The 25,564-nt window shown below is 42.1% G+C and overlaps 1 protein-coding gene across 2 annotated transcripts in view; it reads left to right on the top strand.

The window, feature by feature from the left end:
- Window positions 1-25,564, top strand: part of RAB30 (RAB30, member RAS oncogene family) — an 86,491-nt gene that overhangs the window by 33,388 nt on the left and 27,539 nt on the right. The window contains exon 3 of one of the 2 annotated variants that reach the window (XM_007447359.1): window positions 3,062-3,160. The exons of the other annotated variant lie outside the window; for it this stretch is intronic. The gene's annotated coding sequence lies outside the window, so the exon portion shown is untranslated. The remainder of the gene's footprint in view (window positions 1-3,061; window positions 3,161-25,564) is intronic. 2 annotated transcript variants of the gene reach the window in all.

The following is a 25,564-nucleotide window of genomic DNA, read 5'->3' on the forward strand; positions in this document are numbered from 1 at the left end:
CACATGCCGCGGAGCGGCTGGGCCCGTGAGCCATGGCCGCTGAGCTTGCGCGTCCGGCAACGGGAGAGGCTACGACAGTGAGAGGCCCACATATGGCAAAACAAAAAAAAAAAGATAGCGGCTGTGAAGGTACCTGCCACAGCACCTGGCAGTTTTAAGGGTTCAGTCCTCCTCCAAGCCTGGTGCTTAATTCTAAACATGTGGAGAAGAGTTCTATCAAGTTTCAGCCTGATTAATGGGACTGTTTGTATGGTGAGCCTGTGTGTGCGTGACCCCGTAGCCTGGGTGTAAGATGCCTGTGGCTCCCCTCAGGTAACACTTGCCCGCCTGGGAAGACAGTTCCAACCCTGCGTATCGGCTGTGGTACAGAGTGTTGCTCAGTCAGATAACTCAGAGGTGCCAAGCCCAGGGCCTTCACTGGGCTGCTGAACACAGACTCCCAAAAACCTCAAGGAGCAAACATGACATTGTGTGGCCCATCTTTCGCCAGGATGGATTGGGTTGCTCTGTCTAGACAGTAGTCTCCCTTGGGAAATCACAGTTGCTCTAAGAGAAGGCACGTGGTCTCCTGTTAGGAATACGAAATAGGCCTGTGAACTATTGATGGGAGAGGGAGGGGGGTTGCTGTGAGGTGTGTGGGCTTATGGAGCAGAGCCTGCAGAAAGGAGCCGTCGGCTTCTACATGCACAGGTATCACAGGCTACACCGTCACGGTGGTGGCCTTCTCCTTCATACTTGCAGTGTCAACAGAGCCCACGGGAAACAACCCTGTCAGCCTTCCCAGAACCACGATTCTGTGGACTGCTTGGAGGAATTGAAAGGTAACCCCAGAATGTGCATTACCTGCTGAGAAGCTGGCAGAAGTCCCTATGCAACTTGCTTGCTTGGCATGATTGGCCTCTGTGATTCCCATCTGTAGGCTGTAGGGTGAATGGTTTCACATGGGGGTGGGCTCTAGAATTAGATAGACCTGGGTTCAAATCCTGGTGGCGTCATGACCTTGGCCAAGTTACTTAGCATCTAGCCTTAGTTTCCTCATCGAAAATGGGGATAATAATGACCCCTATCTTGTCTGGTTGCTGTGAGGAGTAGATGATATAGTGTGTACAGAAATCTTAGCTCACGTCCAGGCACATATTTTTTTTTATTAAACAGGACAGGTCAGGATTTTGAGTTTATTTACGATGAGCCTCACCCATATTGAACTTTGAGTCTTGATTCCCCACTTGCCAGCTGTGTGCCTTGCACAAGCTATCTAACTTCTCTGAGTTAGGGTCTTTATCTGTTCAATGCAGTTTATAATTCCCACCTCATAGTCAAGGTGGAATGAGACCAGAGCCCCTGACACATAGTGAGTGATCAAAATATTCATTTCCTCCCTTTTGGTTCTTGAGTATCTGAAATATGTTCCCTTTAAGCTTGTTAAGATTCCTCACTAGCCTCGTATGCAGCTGTGTTCGGACAGCTTTGGCAGAAGGAAAGAGGCCCTTTTTTTTTTTTTTTTTTTTTTTTTTTTAATGACTTAAGATGCCTGTGGCTCCCCTCAGGTAACACTTGCCCGCCTGGGAAGACAGTTCCAACCCTGCGTATCGGCTGTGGTACAGAGTGTTGCTCAGTCAGATAACTCAGAGGTGCCAAGCCCAGGGCCTTCACTGGGCTGCTGAACACAGACTCCCAAAAACCTCAAGGAGCAAACATGACATTGTGTGGCCCATCTTTCGCCAGGATGGATTGGGTTGCTCTGTCTAGACAGTAGTCTCCCTTGGGAAATCACAGTTGCTCTAAGAGAAGGCACGTGGTCTCCTGTTAGGAATACGAAATAGGCCTGTGAACTATTGATGGGAGAGGGAGGGGGGTTGCTGTGAGGTGTGTGGGCTTATGGAGCAGAGCCTGCAGAAAGGAGCCGTCGGCTTCTACATGCACAGGTATCACAGGCTACACCGTCACGGTGGTGGCCTTCTCCTTCATACTTGCAGTGTCAACAGAGCCCACGGGAAACAACCCTGTCAGCCTTCCCAGAACCACGATTCTGTGGACTGCTTGGAGGAATTGAAAGGTAACCCCAGAATGTGCATTACCTGCTGAGAAGCTGGCAGAAGTCCCTATGCAACTTGCTTGCTTGGCATGATTGGCCTCTGTGATTCCCATCTGTAGGCTGTAGGGTGAATGGTTTCACATGGGGGTGGGCTCTAGAATTAGATAGACCTGGGTTCAAATCCTGGTGGCGTCATGACCTTGGCCAAGTTACTTAGCATCTAGCCTTAGTTTCCTCATCGAAAATGGGGATAATAATGACCCCTATCTTGTCTGGTTGCTGTGAGGAGTAGATGATATAGTGTGTACAGAAATCTTAGCTCACGTCCAGGCACATATTTTTTTTTATTAAACAGGACAGGTCAGGATTTTGAGTTTATTTACGATGAGCCTCACCCATATTGAACTTTGAGTCTTGATTCCCCACTTGCCAGCTGTGTGCCTTGCACAAGCTATCTAACTTCTCTGAGTTAGGGTCTTTATCTGTTCAATGCAGTTTATAATTCCCACCTCATAGTCAAGGTGGAATGAGACCAGAGCCCCTGACACATAGTGAGTGATCAAAATATTCATTTCCTCCCTTTTGGTTCTTGAGTATCTGAAATATGTTCCCTTTAAGCTTGTTAAGATTCCTCACTAGCCTCGTATGCAGCTGTGTTCGGACAGCTTTGGCAGAAGGAAAGAGGCCCTTTTTTTTTTTTTTTTTTTTTTTTTTAATGACTGTTTCATAATCTGTTGGCTCAGACCTGCTGCTGCCACACCCTGTGCTTCTCAGGGTCCCTTCGTCCTGTTGCAATTAGCGTGTGCCTTGCCTCTCACCTAAATGACCCTGGAAGGTGGCTGCTATGGAAAGCATTGCTGAATACAAAATGGATCTTCCTCCCTGCTCTTTGGGGCGAAGCTGGCTCAGGGATTCCTAGCAGCAGGGGGAGGGGCTGGTGGGCCTGGACTGCAGTTGGACTTAGTGGCCAGGAGTTTTCTGGTTTTCATTAAAATTCTCTGGCTGTCTTTTGGGATTGCTCCATAGTCATTGGCTATGACTCTGCAATAGAGCCAGTTGTGCTGTTCTCTCAGCTACACACGCCCATCAAGTCACAGTGGCCCTGAGGATGAGAGAAAATTGAAGGTGGGGAACAGGCTGGCTAAGGGGTCTTGCTCAGCAGTCTTTGTGATAAGGGACCCCCATCTACAACTGCAGAGCTTGAGTTTCGCAGATTCTTAAGTACTGATGTGGAGATAGACAAAGCTGAGCTGGGAATTGGTAGCAGAGAGAATCCTCTTAGAGCTTACTCCTAATAACAGACTTGCTCTTGAGAGCAGATAAAGGTTTCTTGGCAGCTGTCAGAGGATCCCCAAATGTTTAATGAATGAAATCAGTCTGGTCGAATCATTTTTCTAAGGTGCTGATACTCTCATATGCCCAAGGGATTGGGGTTGGATGTCACTTCTCTGAGGGTGACAGACGGTATTAGAGTAAAGAAGATTCTGTTTTTAAATGTTAATTTGTGGTAGCTGAAGAAATCTCACTTGAGATTGGAACTTGAATCTGAAAATCTAGGTTTAAAATCATGACTTTGCTGTTGACTTGCTCTGTGACCCTGGGCAAGTGACTTCCCTGGGTCTCAGCTTCCCAGTGGGGTTGTAAGGATTAAATGAGATAAACTCTTTTAAACACTTGGCATATCATATATTCACAGTAGATGGTAGATGTTGAGATAAATTGGGCTAGATTTGACCTGTCACTCCAGCTCACCAAGATATATGCCAATTCTGTCATCTAAAACATTTGTTCCATGTCCGTCTCAGCTTTGTGTCTTTTAAGAATTTGAGGCAAATGTGTTCCCTAGGGCAAGCTGAATCTCCTTTCACTGGAAAAATATGTCAAAACCATATGATGTTTCCCCATGAGAGGCTTACAGTGTTGGATATTTCATCTTCATGTAACTTAGTAGGAAAAAAAAGAATTTTTCCTATCCTTCTCGATGGATAGGTTGTGAGAAAGCCATTTTAATTGATCTCGGGTATACATGTCCTTGATGATCCTCCCAAGAGAGCGTCACGGAGGCTCCCATTTGCCTTCAGAGTTAACTCCATTTCCAGTCTTTTCTCCTTTCACTCTTCAAATCCTATATTCTAGCCACAGTGGACTGCTCACAAAAAAGTAATTCATATGAAAACTATCATACATACCAAAGAATGCTTTAAATATATATTTACAAGTAAAGAACAATATGGTGAAAATTGTATATCCACCATCTAATTTATCAAATTGAACATTACTGATTCCTTAGAAACTGCTTGTGTACCCTCTATCCCAAAATCACATCTCCCCCCGCTTTTTTTTTTTTTCCTCTTCTCATCAATGCAGTGGTTATCCTGACTCTTGTGTTGAGCATTCCCTTACTTTTCTTTATGGTTTAACCACCCATGTTTGTATTACTAAACTATACATTGTTTAGTTTTTTTAAAACAAAGGATCAAGCGCAAATCTAACAAACCCGTTGAAAAAGGGCAACATTGCCACTATTAGATCTAAAAATAAACGGAACGGAGTCAGGTTCATAGTCTGGCAGTAGCGTCCCTGGGGGTTGCAGAGGATCCTGATGGGGAAGTCAGAGGGCAAGGCTGTGAGTGAATCCTTGGAAATACAAGGCTCACCACTCCTGGGGCATCTGGCAGGGCTCAGTGTGGGCCAGACACTGGACATCCGGTAGGATATGGGCATGGAGAATGGACTGCTGTCTTTTCTACTTCTGCTTTCTTTGTGGCCCACCTCCAGCTCTCAGCAAGTAGGCCAAAGCAGGCCATCTCTTCTGTGGGATGAAGTGAATGCCCTCAGCTAATCCAGATGGACAGCATGGAGGGGATGAGCATATGCTACATTAGCATGTGGTCAAGGTCAATAGTGCCAGAAAGAGTCTGGACCAAGTTTACCCGTCATTCTTGTCAGATTAAAAAGAGAGTATGCAGTACCACCTATGGAATATTCTTACCTAAAAGTTGACCCCTAAATCAGTCAAGCCTCTAGAGCTAACTTTTTTCAAATTTACTAATTTATTTTAAAATAACAATAACAAATTGAATCGTATGGTAACATAAATAAAAACTCTGTTTGCTGAAACAAAAAGAAATTAGCAAGAATGCCTTGTTTACATTTCTGCAAATTTCTTTTTTTCTTCCAGTTTTATTGAGATGTAACTGACATACAGCACTCTATAAGTTTAATGTATACAGCATACTGATTTGATTTACACATGCCATGAAGTGATTATCATAATAAGTTTTGTGAACATCCATCATCTCGTATAGATACAACACTAAAGAAATAGAAAAAGAATTTTTTGGACTTCCTTGGCAGTCCAGTGGCTAAGACTCTGTGCTTTCCCTGCAGGGGATGCAGGTTTGATCCCTGGTCAGGGAACTGAGATCCTGCATGCTGCATGGCGTGGCCAAAAAAAAAGAATTTTTTTTCTTGTGATGAGAACTCTTAGGGTTTACTCTTTTATGGTGCCAACTTTGATTTATTAGAGAGGGGAAAGGGTGACAAATTAAATTACCCTCTAAGGAAGCAAACAGATGAATTCAGAGTGTTGGACAACTGACTTGGCTTCTACAACAAGTCAACAGCATGAAAAAAATAATAATGTGACTTAAGAATCTGAAAAAAATAATAATGTGACTTAAGAATCATAGCCATATGTAACGCATGAACCTTATTTTGATTCAGATAGTCTGTGTATTAGTTTGCTACAACTGTCATAACAAAATATCACAGATTGGGTAGCTTAAATAACAGAAATTTATTTTCTCAGTGTTCTGGCAGCTAGATGCCCAAGATCAAGGTGCTGGCAGGGTTAGTTTCCTCTGAGCCCTCTCTCCTTGGCTGGCAGATGGCCACCCTCTTCCTGCCTCTTCACACGGTCATTCCTCTGCACACAGGTGGCCCTGGTGTCTCTCTGTATTTTCTAATCTCCTTTCTTCTTCTTTTAAAAAAATTTATTTTATTGAGGTATAGTTGTTTTACGATGTTGTTAATTTCTGCTATATAGCTAAGTGAGTCAGTTATACATATATATGTACTTTTTCATATTCTTTTCCATTGATCTCCTTTCTTATAAGGACATTAGTCAGGTTAGATTAGGGCCCACCCTAAAGGCCTTATTTTAGCTTAGTTACCTTTTTAAAACCCCTGTCTCCAATTATAGTCACATTCTGAGGTATACCAGCACATAGGGATTCAACATATAAATTTTTTGGGGGGGAGGGCGGATACAGTTCAGCCCACAACAGCCTAAGTATAAAAAGGCATTTTTGAGACGGTGGGGAAATTTTGTTATGGACTGATAAAAAGGAATTATCATTAATTTTTCTAGGCATGATAATAGTAATGTGGTGTTAGAAAATGGTAATGTAGAGATGGATTCTGAAGTATGCAGAGGTGAAATGCTATGATGTGGAATTTGTTTTAAATTATTTAAACAAAGAAAAATATAGAAAAAAAGAGGATAGATTAATTAATAGGCCAAAACGTTCATAATTGTTGAATCTGGGTGATGGGTATCAGGGGCTTACTTTTGAGTATGTTTGAAAATTTTATACTCATATATTTTAAATATTTAGGTCAACAATAGCAAAGAGGGTTTAATGGCAGTGGGGTTGTTGGTGATGACCATCTTCAACATGCCCTTTGAGCTGTACTTCTGCAGTCTGGTTGACTTCTTTATGTGGTCCTCTTGGGGTCCTCTGTTGCCTGTCTCTACTAGATCCACTGTTTCTTTTATACAGCTTGGTGAAGGACCTCCTACACAAGCTTCTTAAGAAAAGGTTCATGGAATGTGAATTTCTGAGACCTTATATACCTGAAAATGTCTTTGTTCTATTCTCATACTTGATCGATAGTTTGACTGGATTCTTAGATTTCATTCTAAGTTGGAAATCATTTTTCTTCAGAATTTTAAAGGCATTGCTCATCGTCTTCTTGTTTTTATTGATGCTGTTGAGAATTACTATCTTGTTATAATTTTTCTTTTTTCTGTTTTCTCTTTCTTGGAAAGTTCTCCTATTCAGATATTGGGCGCCCTGTACTGGTCCTCTAGAATATTCGTAACTTTTCTTTCCTGTTTTCCATGCCTTTATCTTTTGATTTTACTCTCAAGAAGATTTCCTCAGTTTTGTCTTTCAATCCTTTTGTTGAATTTTTAAAATTTCTGCTATTAAGTTGTCAATTTCTAAAAGTTTTTTTTTGTTGTTGTTGTTCTCTTAGTGTGTCTTTTTTTTTTTTTTGCGGTACGCGGGCCTCTCACCATTGTGGCCTCTCCCGCTGCGGAGCAGAGGCTCCGGACGCGCAGGCTCAGCGGCCACGGCCCACGGGCCCAGCCGCTCCACGGCATGTGGGATCTTCCTGGACCGGGGCATGAACCCGTGTCCCCTGCATCGCCAGGCGGACTCTCAACCACTGCGCCACCAGGGAAGCCCCAGTATGTCTTTTTTTATAGTGTCCTATTTTTGTTTCATGGGTACAGTTTTATTTCATTTTTGTGAGAATATTAATGGTATTCCCTGCCCCAAACCCCACTCCTCTCCACATAGTAGCTGTTTCCTTCAAGTTGCTTTTATGTGTTTGCTGTGGTCTGTATCTTCATTAGAGACTTCCCCAATATGTCACTCTGGATGTGATCCTTGGTTGTGTTGCTTCTAATTAAGGGCAGGGCGGTTGGATAAAAAAAGCTGTTGAGTGCTCACTTTGGCAGCACATATACTAAAAAAAAAAGCTGTTGAGACCTTGACATTTTGGTAAGTGAAAGAAGCCACTCACAAAATACCACGTAGTGTATGATTTCATTTATACGAAATGTCCAGAATAGGCAAATCCATAGAGACAGAAAATAGATTAGTAGTTGCCTGAGGCTGGAGAGTAGGGTGACTGCTAACGTTATAGGGTTTTCTTTGCGGTGATGAAAATGTTCTAAAATCGATTGTGGTGATGGTTGTACAACTCTGAATATACTAAACACCGCTGAATTGTACACTTTAAAAAGCTGAATCGAGTATGTAAGTTACATGTTAATAAAGCTTAATATTATAGCTTAATAAACCACCCCAGTGGTGATGGTTATACAACTGTGAATATACTAAACACCATTAAATTGTACACTTTTTAAAAGGGTGAAATGAGTTGTGAGTTATATCTTAATAAAACTCTCCAAAAAAAAAAAGCTTTCGGTGGTGTGATGAATTGGGAGATTGGGATTGACATTTATACACTAATATGTATAAAACGGATAAGTAATAAGAATCTGCTGTATTAAAAAAAAAAGCTTTCAAGAAACCAAATATAGGATGGAGATCATTATCTCTGGGCCTCCCTGTAGCTTGATCTGGGTGGGCTGTTTGCTGGGAGCCCCTGGGACAGCATCTTCAGGTTTTCCCTTGGTTCTGTTCACCCAGGAGGACTCTTCCATCCTCCTAGCAGAGTGGTCCACTTGACAACGTTCTGGCAGTCAAGAGGAGAGGGCATATGAAAGCCTGTTACATTTCACCTTCAGTAGACACAGTGCCCTGTCTTTTTCTGTTCACCTTCAACTGTGCTGGGCATTCCTGGGCCAGAGACACTCTTACTTTTTATTATGGGAAATTTCAAAGATTTACAAAAAGTTGAGAGGATAGTGCAATAATCCCCTACGTTCCTGTTACCCAGGTTCTTATGGGAAATCAAAGATTTACAAAAAGTTGAGAGGATAGTGCAATAATCCCCTACGTTCCTGTTACCCAGGTTCACAAATGATCGCTTCATGAACATTTTCCTTTCATCTGTATCCCCCATCCCCTTCCTCAGATTATTTTAAAGCACATACTAGACATTTCTGTTTTACGCATTCTAGAGACTGAGCCTCCAGAATTTCGTCAGTCGGCGGGGGTGGGAGGTGGAGGTGGTGTCTGGGGCTCTAACTCCTTTTCAGGCAGCTTTCACTGTGGTCTCTGTATAAGCATCCTATACGCCTGCTCTAGGGATACCTGGTACCGCCAGTCCTGGGCCTGGTAAAGATTCTGTGGTTTAAATCAGCCAAATTCTCAACTTTCCTTGCATCTGGTTTAGGATTCAGATTTCTTGAGTCTGCTAAGTCTGTTAACTACTTATTCATCTGTTTCCCAGGCTTCCCAAATTTGACACCATCCTCTCTCCTGTCTCCCTGGCCTGAACGGTTTTGTTATTAAGAAAAAAAGCAGGGGTCGGTGAAATTAGATGCATCTGTTCAGTGTGCCCCCTTCTCAGGAAGATTGGCTGCTTTTTTTTTTTTTCAGTTTTGCTATGTCCATCCCTATTCTAATCAAACCTAGAACCCTCTTTTATTTATTTACAGATGATTGATTTATTTGCCTGGAAAACTCCTTTCAGATCTTCTGAGAAGTAAGAGGAATGTCCTTGTTTTAACACGCCTCTCTTCTGACCTTATGCCCAGGCAAAGTTAAGGAGTCCCTGCATTTATGCCTTGCTGGCATTTTGTCCTCACCTCTGATTCTAGCACTGTTTGCCTGAGCTCCGCGTGCTGCATTGCAGTTGGTTTGTACCTATCTTCCCTGTTGGTCTGGGAAGCAGAACTTGTGCCTAGGACTATATCTTGTTTTTCTCTGTACCATGAGCACAGTACCTTGCTCCCGGTAAACATTTGTTAACCCCCAGACTGGGTAATTGAGCACCATGCTTCCAGGGTGGGGACCGGCAAGCAGGCAATGCCCCTTTTCTTCTTGCCTCTCACAGGTCATGACTGTTTGATAAATATTAAGGAGCAAAACATACCTTGTCGGCTTGTTGTTATGCAACATTGTTCCCTTTGCTTTCAAGTCTGGTGATTTTTTACCCAGTCAGCAGGTTGGAGAGGGTGGGAGGGCAGCTGTAAGGGTGTAAACATCCTACCAAAGAAGGAATGGACTCGCTCAGAAGAGGGGTCGTTTTCCCTCCCTTGATTGGAAGGCTTGTAGTCTACACTCTGCCTCTCACTAGAGAAGGGAGGGAATTCATTCTGTCTCAGCTACTCACTCAGCCCTGCAGGGTCTTCTTCCTTTTGACCATGATGCCAGGAGAATTTTTTAACTTGATGATGATGTTGTTAAAGAAATATGGTGTTAAGATATTATTTTGGAGAGATCCTGTTAAAATGCAAATATATAACTTTGAAAGGGTACCATTTAACTTGTTTCTTAACGTATGATCCTCGAGATGCTATAGATATCTTCCAGGGGAGAAAGAAATGGAGAACTAGTGGCCGAACAAATATGGGATGCTACGTTAAGCAAAGTTAAATAGGGTCCCTTCCAGACCTCCCAGAGCCTTGCTGCTGTGTATTGTGAATCTCCTAGAGGCATATGCAGTAAGCAGCATTTCCTAAGTTTAGTTTATTTTTCATCTGAGGGGCCAAGAGCATTTTAGTAACGTGTTTTGTGGAACACATATAACTCTAGAAACAGCCCCTCAACTTAAGTTTATCCTTTAAGGTCCACTTGAAATGCCACTTCCTCTAAAGCCTTCCCATCTTCCCCTAGAGATATCTGAACTTTTCCTTCTTTGAATTGCCTGGGCTTCATTTGTCTAATTGTCTCCCTACCGCTTCTCTACCCCCTAGTAGGTCATAAATTCCTTGTACATTTGTAACAATTTCACTGCATCTGGGACATTGTCTTGCAGAGAGGTACTCAAGAGGTGGTTGCAGTACTGCGTTAGTGCCTTAACTGAGTCATCCTCAGAGTTCAAAGGGCACTGTCAGGGGCAGGAACCAGGGCTATGGACCAAGGAGAGGGCTCACAGCGAAGGCACAGGGCCAGTGTAAGAGCCTGGGCATGAAGGACAGAAAAAGAGAACAATCTGGAGATGCTGAGAATATAAATCAAATGTACTGAAGGCCAGTTGTGTGCCTGACACCCTGCGGTAAACTTTGAATATTTAAACTTAATCCTGACCTTTCAAGTAGGTGAAATTCTTTCTGTTTCCTAGATGCAGAAATGGAGCATCAAAAAGGTGAAGCAGAAGTCAGTGCCTGTGCTGGGGATACAAAGATGAATAAAGCCCAGTCCTTTTCCCCAAGGAACCCTTGTTTTATGGAGTAGGTGGCCCTGTAAATAAATAATTATAAACAGTGGGGTAACTACAGAGACTAAGCTGTGGTCAGGGTCATATGGGAGAACCAAATGGGAGAACCTAACCTGTGTATGTGGGGAAAGGGTGGAAGCTGACAAATCCAGGAAGGCTCCCAGGAGGAGAGCGATGCCTGAGCAAGGTGGGTTAAGAGTGCAGGGACAGCAGGGACCAAAAAAACAAAAGCATGGGGTTGAGAAATATCATGAGGAATTCATTGTTACTAGAGTACGGGATGTGAGGTAGGTGAGAAATAAGGCTGGAGAAGTTGATAGGATGTAATAAACAGGTTGAAGAGTTTGGGACTTGATTTTGAAAACCATGGGAAGCCATCATAGGGTTTCTAGCAGAAGAAATGTGTTTTTAGCACATTTTGGATACCTACCCAGGTGGTGGGTGGTAGGTAGTAGTATTCCTGTTTTCTAGGTGGGGGAACTGAGGCTCAGAAGGTGACTTGCCCAAGATCACTCAGTGTATCCGACGTGGAACAGAGCCACAATTTCAACTCAGTCTGGATCTTTCCTCTCAAAGTAACAGTGGCCAACAATTGCATGGAATTTCCTACTGAAAAGTACTCTCATTCTGATATTTGACTCAGAGAATAGTTTTAAGACTTAACATGATCAGGGCTTCCCTGGTGGCGCAGTGGTTGAGAGTCTGCCTGCCGGTGCAGGGGACACGGGTTCGTGCCCCGGTCCGGGAAGATCCCACATGGCTGCGGAGCGGCTGGGCGCATGAGCCACGGCCCATGAGCCTGCGCGTCTGGAGATTGTGCTCCGCAAGGGAGAGGCCCCAACAGTGAGAGGCCCGCGTACCGCAAAAAAAAAAAAAAGACTTAACGTGATCAAGGAGTTCGAGTCTTTTGAGCATGAGCCACCCGTTCTCCTTGCTTGGACCTTGCAGTAAACCTTTCTCTGTTCCCCTCCCCACAAAAAAACAAAAACAAAAACAAAAGGCTTAATGTGAGCAAGAGCTAAATTTACATGGTACTAGTACTTAGTGCTATGAAGTTTCAGAGAGGGAGAAATCAGGGAGGACGTCATGGGGGAGATGGCATTATGTTGCCCTGAAGGAAGAAGTAAACTAGAACAGACAGTGAGAAACCAGGTGAGAGAAAGATGGGGCTGAAGGGGTGGTGCTGTGCCCAGGAGGTAGAGCAGGAGTGGGCATGGGAAACAGATGACAAGAGGCCACTTCCTGGCACAGCCATAGTCACTTGCTTCCTGAGGTCGCTATGTAAATAGGAAAGAAACAAAACGATCATATAATGATTTCCGTCTTCACTTTGCTGAATATAAATACACAACTAACCTTCTAAAAGTATTTTTAACTACCTTTTTACAGTCACTAGAGAGTTTATTCCCTGCAGTGTTCCCCCTTACTCTGCTCTGTGATTTATCTCAGCATCCCCTTCCCCTCCTCAAACCCACTCTTTACATTAAAGGGCAGTGTTGGAGGGTTCTGCCGATAGTAGGACTACAGCTAGGTGTGCACTCATGAATGACATTTGAGTGAAGATGCAATAATAGAATTCTGTATGATGAACAGAGCTTGGTTACATACAAGAAGCGGTGTGTTTGTGTTAGCTCTCCCAGGTTCTCTTAAGATCCCTTCTAACTCTGTTCCGATTATCTTCAGAGCCTGGAGTTGTGATCTTTTGCAAATGCTAATCTATTAGATTACAGTCATTGGTGTGGTGGAAAAAGGATGCATGTATGAGTCAAAACAGCCCTGGATTAGTACCCCATCTCCCTGCCTACCATTTCTTTTGCCTGGGGCACAGTATTAACTGTGTTAAGACCAAGTCTTGTAGATCCTTGATCTTCTAATTATGCCCCCTCTCCCTGCCATCATGAAATTTAACCTCATCACAGGATAATTCTCAATAGCAAATAAGCATTCTCTAGTATTTCTTACCTGAAAACAATCCCCCCCCCAAAAAAACAATCCAAAATATTTTCTAATTTTGTCTCTCAAATGTTACAAAATAAATTCATTATTTAATTTAAGACTGTTGACCTTATACCCACCCTCTAGCTATCTTCTAGCTTCTTTGTTCCCTTTCTCAGTAAAACTTAAAAGTTGTCCATTGTTTTGGCGTTGACTGCTTCCCCTGACTCTAATCTCTTCTCATCATTCCACAGGGACTATTCCTGTCTGTGTCTGCCAGTGACCTTGATGTTGCCAAGTCGAAGGCCACTGCTTTGTTTAGTCTTACTTATTCTCTCAGCAGCATGTGACAAAGTAGATCTCTGTTTTCTTTGACACTCTACTTTCCTGGGTCTCTTCCTACCACTCTGGTCTCTTCTTAAGTCTCCTCTCCTCAGCCTCTAAATGGAGATGTGCCCCATGTTCTGAAATGGCCCCCTTCTCTTCTCTATTTATTCACCCTCCACAGGTGTCCTCTTCTAATCCAATGGCTTTCCCTAACATCCATTTGCTAATGACCCTCAAATCTGTAGCTTCATCCTCAAACTTTTTCTGGAACTCCAGATTCATGTCCAGGTAGATCTCTAAGAGACATTGCAAATTTAACGTGGCCGGAAGAGAACTCTTGATTTAGTCTCTACCCTAAACTTGTTTTTCTTTCAATCTTCCCCCCCTCAGTAAGTGGTGCTAGTATTCCCCTCAAGTGCTCAAGCCAAAATGTCTAGGCATTACTTTTGATTTCTTTCTTTCTTCACCATCATCATCCAATCCTTCAGCAAGTTCTGTCTTCTCTATCTTCAGAAACATTCCCAAATGTATCTCCTTCCCTTCATCTTCATTACCAGCACCCTAGTCCAAGCCACATCATCTCTCTCCTAGACTACTTGCAGTAACCTCCTAACTAGTTGCCCTGCTTCAGCCGGTATCTATACTGCAATACCCTCCATTGCAGGGATCAGAGAAATCTTTGAAAAACGTTAATTGGTTTATGTCACATTCCTAACCACCCCTCTCCCTCCAGGTGGCCTCCTGTTGCACTCAGAATGAAGTCTAAACTCCTTGTCCTGGCTGACCAAGCTCTATGTGACCTGCCCCATGTCAGTCTCAGCCCTCTCCTTGACCATGCACCCAGCCTCATTGTTCTGTTTTTGGCTCCTTGCACATGCCAAGTCCGTTCTTGTTTTAGCGCACTTTGCATAGTTATTCCTTCAGCCTAAAATGCTCTTCCAGTCTTCATGTGCTTGTCCTTTTCTTATTCAAATCTCACCTTAAATAGAGTTGCCTCAGAGAGGCTTTCTGTGACAACTCACTCTAAAATTGCTGTCTAGGTACACCCTGTCCCTTCCTTTACTTTTTTTTTTATTTTTTAACATCTTTATTGGAGTATAATTGCTTTACAATGGTGTGTTAGTTTCTGCTTTACAACAAAATGAATCAGTTATATATATACATATGTTCCCATTAGCGCTTGCTACTATCAGGTATTTTTCTTGTTTATTTATGTATGTGCTCATTTCCGCATTCATTCATTGCTGTCTCTTCTGCCTAGCTAGAATGTATACTCTATGAAGGTGTATGGCGGGGGAACTTGTCTGCCTGTTCATCACTGTATCCTCTGCTCGTGGGTCAGTGACTTGCACATAGTACGTGCTCACTACAAGTGTATGGAATGAGTGAATATGTTTATCTCATCTGTAGCATGCAGAGGCTAATACTTATGTCTCAGAGTTGTTGAGGACTTGCGTTATCAAATTTGATAATGCGTCTAAAGTGAACGGTTCTGTGTCTGGCACCTTCTGCTTAATAAATAGAAACTATATTATTTTTAAAGTATCTAGCTCATTACAGACATTGAGCAAAGATTAATTCTCTCTTTTTCTTGCAGTCTGGGTCCCCTGCAATATTTTATTTTTGCAGGGGACCCAGCACTGCACTCTGAACAAGGTAAAAAATACTTCCCAATCAGCTTTTTTTTTTTCCCCCTAAAGAAAAGGTTTAAAAAGTGCTGTTCAATGACTAGTCAACATCAGTTAGCTTAGAACCATTATTAATGTCACTTCTCCCTCCCCCTCCTCCAGTACACACAGAGACACTTCATTATAACAAGGTTTGGCTTTCCCCTGGGAAATTATCATTTTCTTTTCTTTGGTTATATGATCTTTGCCAATTAACTCTCCTTAGGATCAAAGTGTTTTGGGGTTTGCTTTCCTCATCCTTGTGTTTAGGTTCTCTGAAAAGTATTCCTAGTGTTTGCATGTTCTGATCAATATTTCTTCTGCATTTATTTAATAAATATTTATTCAGGATCTACTGAGTGCCAGGCAACGGGGATACAGATAGGAATTCATAAGGGCCTCTGTCCTTAAGGTCTAGTGGGGGAAGCAGGATACCTAAACCAATGAGGATAATGAAGTATCTATGAAGAGAGTCTCCATAGAACACAGTGGAGGCGTAAAGGAGAGAGTGGCTATTCTCATGGGGGGAGGGGAGGAAGGTTCCAGAGCTATGTGGCTCCTTGCCAGCAACAAGGAGAGAATGGCCCCATGTGAGTAAAGCTGTGGATGAACCTGCCTTGGGGGCCACACTCTGGGAGCTGGGCATGGCTATGTGATGATCATCATGGTGATGGTAACTCAAAGGTCATGAGAAATGAAGCCAGAGATATGAGCAGGGGCTGGGTCATGGGTGGCTCTGTATGCCCTGCTAGGGAATTTGAACTTTCTCCAACAGTGACAATAATAAGAGCAACACCTAAGATTTATTGGGTCCTTCCTGTATGCCAGGCTCTCTTCTTTATGCTTTGTTGTATTAATTCTTTTCAGCCATACAGTAACCCTATGAGGTAGGTACAGTTATTATCCCTATTTACAAATAAAGAAATGTAGGCACCAAGAGGATAGGGAACTTGCCCAAGGTCACCCAACTCATGAAGGGCAGAGGCAGGACTCAGACTCAGGCAGTTTGGCTCCTACGTTCGCCCTCCTCACCGGGGTCCTGTCCTTCCTCTCACAGAGGGCTTGTGTAGGCAGCCGGGAGCCCTGAGGAGACTGAAGTGTGGGAGTGACATGGTCAGATTAGTTCTTTGGAAATGTAGTGGAGTCGCATTGATTGCATCTTGTCCAGGGGTTAGTGTCTAAAAGCCTCTAAAGCAAAGAATGCAGCATGACATTTTTCCTTGAAGTGGGGAGTATCTGAGTGAGGTTTGCTATGTTAGCGGTGGCATCTCATTGTCTCAATCAGCCCAGCAGCTTTCCCCCAACCTTGCAACAGAAGGCAGAGGCTTTGCTAGATACGCATGTAAGAGATGAATAGTCAGTTTGTACTGAGGGGCCCTGTTTTTTTTTTTTTTTAACATCTTTATTGAAGTATAATTGCTTTACAATGGTGTGTTAGTTTATGCTTTATAACAAAGTGAATCAGCCATACATATACATATATCCCCATATCCCCTCCCTCTTGAGCCTCCCTCACACCCTCCCTATCCCAGCCCTCTAGGTGGTCACAAAGCACCGAGATGATCTCCCTGTGCTGTGCAGCTGCTTCCCACTAGCTATTGGTTTTACATTTGGTAGTGTATATATGTCCATGCCACTCTCTCACTTCGTCCCAGCTTACCCTTCCCCCTCCCCATATCCTCAAGTCCATTCTCTATGTCTACATCTTTATTCCTATCCTGCCCCTAGGTTCATCAGAACCTTTTTTTTTTTTTTTTTTTAATGTTCTGAATATCACATTCTGAGACAACAAGTTAGCATATATAACTATGGTGGAGAAAACTAAAGAAGTGATGACACACCAAAACAGAGATACTAAGTCACGTTTAGAACTTTTTATCTCTCAGCCTCTTTTCCATTTCACTCAAGTAAAAAATACTGTTCTTAAAAGGAGTTTATTTTAAGACACACCCAGAGACAACTTCTCTTACGTGTTTTCACACCTGAATGTTGTACCCTTTACGAAGAACATAAAAATCTTACAATTAAAAACTCTATTTTACCATGAATTTGGTTGAACTATGGATCAAATTTTACTGAGTATGTATAGACTGAGCCATTTCTAGAATTTTTTTTGAATTTTATTTATTTATTTTATACAGCAGGTTCTTATTACTTATCTATTTTATACACAGTAGTGTATATACGTCAATCCCAATCTCCCAATTCATACCACCCCCACCCCCACCGCAACCCCGCTTTTCCCCCTTTGGTGTCCATACATTTGTTCTCTACATCTGTGTCTCTTTTTTCTGCCTTGCAAACCAGTTCATCTATACTATTTTTGTAGATTCCATATATATGTGTTAATATACAATATTTGTTTTTCTTTTTCTGACTTACTTCACTCTGTATAACAGTCTCTAGGTCCATCCACATCTCTACAAATGACCCAATTTTGTTCCTTTTTATGGCTGAGTAATATTCCATTGTGTATAGGTACCACATCTTCTTTATCCATTTGTCTGTTGATGGGCATTTAGGTTGCTTCTATGACCTGGCTATTGTAAATAGTTCTACAGTGAACATTGGGGTGCATGTATCTTTTTGACTTATGGTTTTCTCAGGGTATATGCCAGTAGTGGGATTGCTGGGTCATATGTTAGTTCTATTTTTAGTTTTTTAAGGAACCTCCATACTTTTCTCCATAGTGGCTGTATCAATTTACATTCCCAGCAACAGTGCAAGAGGTTCCCTTTTCTCCACACCCTCTCCAGCATTTATTGTTTGTAGTTTTTTTGATGATGGCCATTCTGACAGGTGTGAGGTGATATGTCATTATGGTTTTGATTTGCATTTCTGTTAATGATTAGTGATGCTGAGCATCCTTTCATGTGTTTGTGGGCAATCTGTATCTCTTCTTTGGAGAAATGTCTGTTTAGGTCTTCCACCCATTTTGGGATTGGGTTGTTTGTTTTTTTGATATGGAGCTGCATGAGCGGCTTGTATATTTTGGAGATTAATCCTATGTCAGTTGTTTGAAAAGCCCCAAAGTGTCACAATCCTGCAGAAACCGAGCCCCTCCATGACGACAGCATACTCAGCCTCCCCTCACTCTCTCCAGGGACCACATTCAATGGGCAGCAGAGCCCAGGCATTGCTTACATAGTGATTTTCCCTGTTGCTGTTTCTTTCGCTGGAGGGGTCCATGCTGGCTTGGATATCAGTAGATATCAAGGAGGTTAACTATTCTGGGTCAGCTGACCAATTGGATTTGATCCCTTCAAGCTTTTTCTGATCTGAAAACTTAGTCCATTGTCATATCTATTATCTTTTCCAAGTCTGAGAAAATTCCTTCTAATTTCCAACGATGTCAGCTTTAGTAGCACAGCACTCTCCGTGCTCCCCACTTATGGTTACTGATACTGGCCTGCGAGTCTTCCGCAGGTTGTTCTGTCACAATGGTGCGATATTGCTGTTTTTTGCTTACAGTCAGACATTGTATGAGGTCATTTCTCTTGATAGTATTTCAAAAAACCCATCGCTGTATGTTCCTACAGGTCTTATGTTACGTTCTCCAGTTTTTAAAAATTGAAATGATTTTGTGACTACTTTAAAGAAAATGTCATGATTCCAGTGATCAAAACCAAACCAAACCATCTAGTGCACAGGAAAAAGAGACAGGGAAGAACACATCAAAATGCTGGCAGTGATTGTGTTCCTTTTGGTAATTCATTTTCCCTTTTCCTATGTTTTCTACATTTAAAAAAAATGTGTCTGTGGTACAGGCAAAATGTTAAAAGCTTGTTTAAAAAGCTGGTGTGGGGGGGAATGAAACTTAAAAAACAAAAGGCTCCCTGTGATCTCATAATCCAAACACAGTATATGTTCTTGCTTTTGAAATGCCCTTGTTCACATACATGCTTATTTTTTATAGCTGCAGTTCTGACAAATGCAGCTTTGTGTCTTCTTTTAATTTTACAGTCTATTTTCAACATTATTTCATATTTCTACATAGTTTTCATAACTGGCATGATTATGGCTGCCCTGCATTCCATGGTGTTGATGTTCCATACAGAACTATCCCGAGATGGACATTTGGATTGTTTCCAGTTCTTTTAGATAAGATGTAATGAGAATTTTTGATCATGTTGCTTTTTGAGTTTGTTCAGTTCTTTTCTTAAAGCGAATTCCCAGTAGTGAGCTCTGGGCGTGGAAGGTTTGAACTCTGTTATGGCTTTTGGTCTGTACCAGGGAAGATGCTGCTTTCTAGAAGGGCCAGTTGAAAATGTGGATGGTTACTAGCTGGGTTTGTGTGTACCTGTCTCCTGTTTCACTCACCAGTATTGAGTCCGTGTATTTTAATAAAGTGTATTTTTTCTAAATGAGTCATATTTATTGATGAAAATTTAGAAAAGATATAAATACATAGAGAAGAACATCTATAATCCCACCACCTAGACTAAGCATTTTTAAAATGTATTTTCTAAGTGAAAGCATTTCCACTAAGATCAGGAACAAGACAAGGATGTCCACTCTCACCACTCTTATTCAACATTGTTTTGCAAGTCCTAGCCACAGCAATCAGAGAAGAAAAAGAAATAAAAAGAATACAAATTGGAAAAGAAGAAATAAAACTGTCACTGTTTGCAGATGATATGATACTGTACATAGAACATCCCAAAGATGCCATCAGAAAACTACTAGAACTAATCAATGAATTTGGTAAGGTTGCAGGATACAAAATGCACAGAAATCTCTGGCATTCCTATACACTAACAACAAAAAGAGAAATTAAGGAAACAATCCCATTTACCATCGTAACAAAAAGAATAAAATACCTAGGAATAAACCTGCCTAAGGAGGTGAAAGACTTTTACTCAGAAAACTATAAAACACTGATTAAAGAAATTAAAGATGACCTAAACAGATGGAGAAATATACCATGTTCTTGGATTGGAAGAATCAATATTGAAAATGACTGTACTACCCAAAGCAATCTACAGATTCAATGCAATCCCTATCAAACTACCAATGGCATTCTTCACAGAATTAAAACAAAGAATTTTACAATTTGTATGGAAACACAAAAGACCCCAAATAGCCAAAGAAAACTTGAGAAAGAAAAACGGAGCTGGAGGAATCAGGCTCCCTGACTTCAAACTATACTACAAAGCTACAGTAATCAAGACAGTATGGTACTGGCACAAAAACACAGAAATATACATTAATGGTACAGGATAGAAAACCCAGAGATAAACCATGCATATATAGTCACCTAATTTACGACAAAGGAGGTAAGAACATACAATGGAGAAAAGACAGCCTCTTCAATAAGAGGTGCTGGGATAACTGGACAGCTACATGTAAAAGAATGAAATTAGAACACTCCCTAACACCATACACAAAAATAAACTCAAAATGGATTAAAGACCTAAGTGTAAGGCCAGACACTATAAAACTCTTAGAGGAAAACAGGAAAAACACTCTTTGACATAAACCACAGCAAGATCTTTTTTGACCCACCTCCTAGAGTAATGAAAATAAAAACAAAAATAAACAAATGGGACCTAATGAAACTTAAAAGCTTTTGCACAGCAAAGGAAACCATAAACAAGATGAAAAGGCAATGCTCAGAATGGGAGAAAATATTTGCAAATGAAACAATGGACAAGGATTAATCTCCAAAATATACAAACACCTCATGGGGCGCAATATCAAAAAAACAAAACAACCCAATTAAAAAATGGGCAGAAGACGTAAATAGACATTTCACCAAAGAAGACATACAGATGGCCAAAAGGCACATGAAAAGAGGCTCAACATCACTAACTATTAGAGAAATGCAAATCAAAACTACAATGAGGTATTACCTCATATGGGTCAGAATGGCCATTATTAAAAAAAATCAAGAAACAATAAATGCTGGAGATCAATGGAGCAGGATAGAAAGCCCAGAGATAAACCCACGCACATATGGTCACCTTATTTTTGATAAAGGAGGCAAGAATATACAATGGAGAAAAGACAGCCTCTTCAATAAGTGGTGCTGGGAAAACTGGACAGCTATGTGTAAAAGAATGACATTAGAACACTCCCTAACACCAAACACACAAAAAAACTCAAAATGGATTAAAGACCTAAGTGTAAGGCCAGACACTATAAAACTCTTAGAGGAAAACATAGGCAGAACACTTTATGGCATAAATCACAGCAAGATCCTTTTTTGACCTACCTCCTAGAGAAATGGAAATAAAAACAAAAATAAACAAAGGGGACCTAGTGAAACTTAAAAGCTTTTGCACAGCAAAGGAAACCATAAACAAGATGAAAAGATAACCCTCAGAATGGAAGAAAATATTTGCAAACAAAGCAACTGACAAAGAATTAATTTCCAAAATTTACAAGCAGCTCATGCAGCTCAATATCAAAAAAACAAACAACCCAATCCAAAAATGGGCAGAAGACCTAAACAGACATTTCTCCAAAGAAGATATACAGATTGCCAACAAACACATGAAAGAATGCTCAACATCATTAATCATTAGAGAAATGCAAATCAAAACTACAATGAGATATCACCTCACACCAGTCAGAATGGCCATCATCAAAAAATCTACAAACAATAAATGCTGGAGAGGGTGTGGAGAAATGGGAACCCTCTTGCACTGTTGGTGGGAATGTAAATTGATACAGCCACTATGGAGAACAGTATGGAGGTTCCTTAAAAAACTAAAAATAGAGCTATCATATGACCTAGTAATCCCACTACTGGGGATATACCCTGAGAAAACCAGAATTCAGAAAGAGTCATGTACCACAATGTTCATTGCAGCTCTATTTACAATAGCCAGGACATGGAAGCAACCTAAGTGTCCACTGACAGATGAATGGGTAAAGAAGATGTGGCACATATATACAATGGAATATTACTCAGCCATAAAAGGAAACGAAATTGAGTTATTTGTAGTGAGGTGGATGGACCTAGAGTCTGTTATACAGAGTGAAGTAAGTCAGAAAAACAAATACTGTGTGCTAACACATATATATGGAATCTAAAAAAAAAAAAAAGGTCATGAAGAACCTAGGGGCAGGAGGGGAATAAAGATGCAGACCTACTAGAGAATGGACCTGAGGACACAAGGAGGGGGAAGGGTAAGCTGGGAAGAAGTGAGAGAGTGGTATGTACATATATACACTACCAAATGTAAAACCGATAGCTAGTGGGAAGCAGCCACATAGCACAGGGAGATCATCTCGGTGCTTTGTGACCACCTAGAGGGGTGGGATAGGGAGGGTGGGAGGGGGGCTCAAGAGAGAGGGGATATGGGGGTATATGTATGCATATGGCTGGTTCACTTTGTTGTACAACAGAACCTAACACAGTATTGTGAAGCAATTATACTCCAATAAAGATCTATTAAAAACTGTATTTTCTTCCAAGTATATATTTCATCGTGTTACATCATGTTGTTCAGTAAAAGTGTAACCATTTCTCCATTGTTGGATACAGGCTTTACTCGATCCATTTTGGGGGTCTATTCTAAGTAATACTGGAATGAACTTTCTATGTGTGCTACTGTGAATAAACCTTTGTGCACATCTTGGAATCATTCCTTAGGAAAATTCCCAGAAGCAAAATTGCTAGATCAAAGAGTGTGGATGTTGTTAAGGTTTTTGATAAATATTGAAAACTTGCTAGTGAGGAAAGTTGTGCCACTTTATACTTCACCTGCTTAGACATCACTGGCTGGGTGAGAGGTGGCAAGGGCCTGAGCCAGGTTGGTGCGGTAGAGACAAAGGTAGTGCAGAGGTGGGTATTCAAGATACATTTCTGACAGCACATCTGCAGGCCTTGGCAACAAATGGCTTATGGCAGGCTGTGTGCTTGTGCGTGTATGTGTGTTGGGGGACCAGGCTGGGGGAGAATTTCTACCCCATCTTCCAGATAGGATTTGCCAGGATGCAGATAAGATAATTTACAGGACAGTACCTAGCAAACTAGAGGTGCTCTATAGATGTAAAAGCTTATTGATAGTAACTACGAAATCCCACCCAAAAGGCTGTTTCAAGGATGAAATGGGCTGGTGTGTATGCAGCCTCTAAGCTCTAGGCAAATAGCCATTCTCCTGTGACCTGGCACAATCTTGGGAGATAAACTTGGGAGAATTGCTACATTTTATCCTCATCCGTTTGAGTCATAGAGCACGTGGACACTTGCTTTCCTTTTCCTTTGTCTCCTGCTTCCAGTGAGGAGGGAATCAGCTTAAACAGCTGAGGGTAGGGTCCAGCCTGGAGTGACAGGGAAGGAGATACCTTCATCCTTGGTCTGCGTTGGGTCCCTAAGGCAGAGGGAAGTGCTTGGGGCTGCAGCCGTGACCTCTGGTCTCCTGGCTGGGCCACATTGTGCGCTCACCCTGGGGGAGGAGCCTAAAGATGCTGATAATGAGGCCCTTCCGGTGCAGCCAAACAGGCGCAGGAAAGCTTCTGCAGAGGAAAGGTTAGACACAATCCCCGATTTAGAGAACACGATGCGATGCGGTGTGTGTGTGGGGGGGTGACAAACCTCCCCCCTCCCCAGAGCTCTTTGTGGGTGGTATTGTTTATTGTTGGAGGAGAACAACAGAGGGAGCCCGGCCTGGGCTGGTGCAGAAGCTGGAAACAGCAAGTTGGGTCTGGGGAAGGCCTTTTCTTAGATCAGTGCAACAAACATGTTTTGCAGACTGAGGCTCTCAATCTTGGAAAGGGATTAATGAGTGGGAAGGGTATCTTCCTTTTCCCCTGGAGATCAAGGTGCCAATACTACCAAGTGCATCCAAGGCTCTTGGTCAAGCACCTGCCCCCAGGTGCTGTGGTACAAAGCAAATTAGCTCTGCCTGGGGAATGAACTGAATGGGGGCCCAAGTGGGTCCTCAGCCGTGGCCCTCCCTCCTCCTCTCACTTATATGTGGGAAAACACATTTGGGCTCAGGGCAGTGACACCTCACTGTGGAAGGTGAAAGAGCATTGTTTACTTAAACAAGATCGTTTGGACGTGTGCTTTGGCTAAAGTGCTGATGAAATGCTGTTTCTTGGATTACTTTTCATTTTTCTTCTTTGTCCGGTATCCCAAATCCATTTTGTATTTCGAGGAAATAGGAAAATATAAAAGACAATATGTACAAAGATGAAGGTAAAATATTTTATTGTCTTGGTTTTGAAAATAATATTGTGGAGATCTCAGGCCTACTTTATTTATTTATTTATTTTGCATGTCTTAAAAACTATTCCCAAGGGCTGCTTTTTTTTTTTTTTCTTTTTCCTCTCTTCGAGATTCCTTTTATTGGATGTAATATCCCTCCCAATGCAAGCAAGCCAAGGGCTGCTTTTGACCTGCCTCCCATCCATGGGTCCATGCCAGCTTCCATTGGTGGTTAGGCCCGTGGCCTCGCCCAGTAGGGATTTATATTTGCAGACTTTATTTGTCTTGGCGGCAGCTCTGGTTTAGAGTCAGGGGACCCACGTGTCTCTTCTGACTCTGTTGCTTGCATGCTGAGTGGCCTGAGGCGAGTCACCTACTTTCAAATGCCATTTCTGTGAAATGGGGAGAAAAGGACAGGCTTCTCCTGCTTCCTCAGGAAGATTCTGTGTCAGGGTACAGTGAGAGTAATTTCTGAGTGGAAATACATGATTTACATGGGCGAGAGTTTTGTTTTTATTAGTGACACAAATAGACTATTTTTCTGTCCATTGGATTTGGCTGTCATATGATGGGTACTTGGTTTTAAGGGAAGTTGATGTGAAAGAATAAGCCTACCATGTCGAGTCTTGCTGCTCTGAGACATGTTTTAATATATACCATGAACTAGAAAAAGCGACTGCAGAACTTGGGTGGAACATTCCTTCCTGAATCTCTGTCACGGAAATGGGTACAGCAGGGCAGACAAAGAGAAAAACAAATAGAGACAGAGCACCCCAAACAGATATTTTTAAAAGGGCCCCTTTCTCTATATTAGGACAACTACCTTGCCTTTTTATTTATTTATTTATATTATTATTATTATTTTTTCGGTACGCGGGCCTCTCACTGTTATGGCCTCTCCCGTTGCGGAGCACAGACTCCGGACGCGCAGGCTCAGCGGCCATGGCTCACGGGCCCAGCTGCTCCGCGGCATGTGGGATCTTCCCGGACCGGGGCACGAACCCGTGTCCCCTGCATCGGCAGGCGGACTCTCAACCACTGCGCCACCAGGGAAGCCCTACCTTGCCTTTTAAGCACTATTGTGGACTGAATTAAAGGGCAGAGTGTATTAAGAGTTACAGGTTATCTTCTTTCCCAGAAAGAGCTACATACTACAGCCTCTCCAGAAGCAAACACTGTTGCTAGTTTTCTTTTGTATTTTTCGGAGATATTTTATGCATATGCAGATAAATAATTATATGCCCCTCTTTTCATACTATACACACCATTCTCCACCTTGCTTCTTTCACTTAATGTATCTTACAGATATCCATAGTGGGCTGCGTGGTTTTCACCATCTGTACAACTATTTTCCTG

The sequence above is a fragment of the Lipotes vexillifer genome, unplaced genomic scaffold, assembly GCF_000442215.2.
Source record: "Lipotes vexillifer unplaced genomic scaffold, Lipotes_vexillifer_v1.1 scaffold824, whole genome shotgun sequence".
In the NCBI taxonomy this organism is placed as follows: domain Eukaryota; kingdom Metazoa; phylum Chordata; class Mammalia; order Artiodactyla; family Lipotidae; genus Lipotes; species Lipotes vexillifer.